Here is a 1301-nt window from a genome sequence, read left to right on the forward strand (position 1 = left end):
TTACCACTAATACAAGTGCTCTAAAACCCAAGGCTTTGAAGGGAGTGGGGTTTGTGAAGTTGTTAGTAGAGAGTGAATTGCTATATACCAGACACCGAATGTTGGAGAATATTACAGGAGAGCTTGTGTATACTTTGTACATATTGAAACAAGTGATAAAAGCCTCCAAGGACTTTTGGACAAATCTTTTTTGGAATGTGTGTGCATCATTCAAGGTTGGTCAGTGCAACATTGCCAAATAAATACTGCTGGTACTGCCTAGAAAAAGGCAAATGTTCCCTCTTGTTCAGTAAATACCCAATGTCCAAACAAGAGTTAGAGGATTAAAACAAGATCAAGTTTTTATTATTGGTTTGCAAAGCAACACGGCTAGGCCAGAGCGTGTCGCTCAGATTAGTCTAGGAAAGAAACCACAGCCTGGCAGCGTCTTTTATATCCATGAGCAGAACCACTGTACTCCATTCCTATATTTAGAGTCCAACATACTTTGGTATTATATATATATGTGTGGCAAAAAGGCAGAAAGTAATACCTTATACATGCACAGAAAATCCCAGCCAGCTGTCTCTCACAGACATAGCATTATGGAATATTCTATAACTAACGCTTTCCACCTCTTTGTTAGACAAAGAGAACCTTCTGGTCTTGGTTAAAGTTTCCTTGAGTAATAACAATTTAATGTTAAGAAATAATTTCATTTCCTAGCATCATCACTGCTGAGTTTGTGCTTCCGCTCTCTGCTGTGTAAATAGCTACTGCTGAGGTCAAAGCACCTCAGACAGTGCTATAGTTGGCTTCTCTAGTGGGCCTAGTTTATGTTTCATTGCTGCACTGCCTGCAGGACTTATAGAAGAGAGCTCAATTCACAACATAGTTTTAAAACATGACTTTTTAACTGGTATATTTTTTTAAAAACCTATTATATGTATTTCAATGGCTTTTATAGTGTTGGATTTTTATCGTTGGTTTTTATTTTTGATCGGATTTTAATAGTTGGTTTTATTTATTTGTTGTTGTTTTGAATTGTTTTGCATTTTTAACGTTGTACCCCTGACCCTCAAGGAGAGGTGGGAGAGAGATAAAATGTATCACCATTGTATAATAATAACAATAGCAAAATATACATGTTCCTTTTAACATTGAGTCGTGTGTTTATAAGGATAAATTGTATTATTATTATTATTGCAAAACCTACACGTTCCTTTTAACATTGGGTTGTTGTGTGTATATAATAATAATAATAATAATAATAATAATAAATTATTATTATTATTATTATTATTATTATTATTATTATTAAC

Source organism: Sceloporus undulatus, unplaced genomic scaffold, assembly GCF_019175285.1.
Source record: "Sceloporus undulatus isolate JIND9_A2432 ecotype Alabama unplaced genomic scaffold, SceUnd_v1.1 scaffold_12, whole genome shotgun sequence".
In the NCBI taxonomy this organism is placed as follows: Eukaryota; Metazoa; Chordata; class Lepidosauria; order Squamata; family Phrynosomatidae; genus Sceloporus; species Sceloporus undulatus.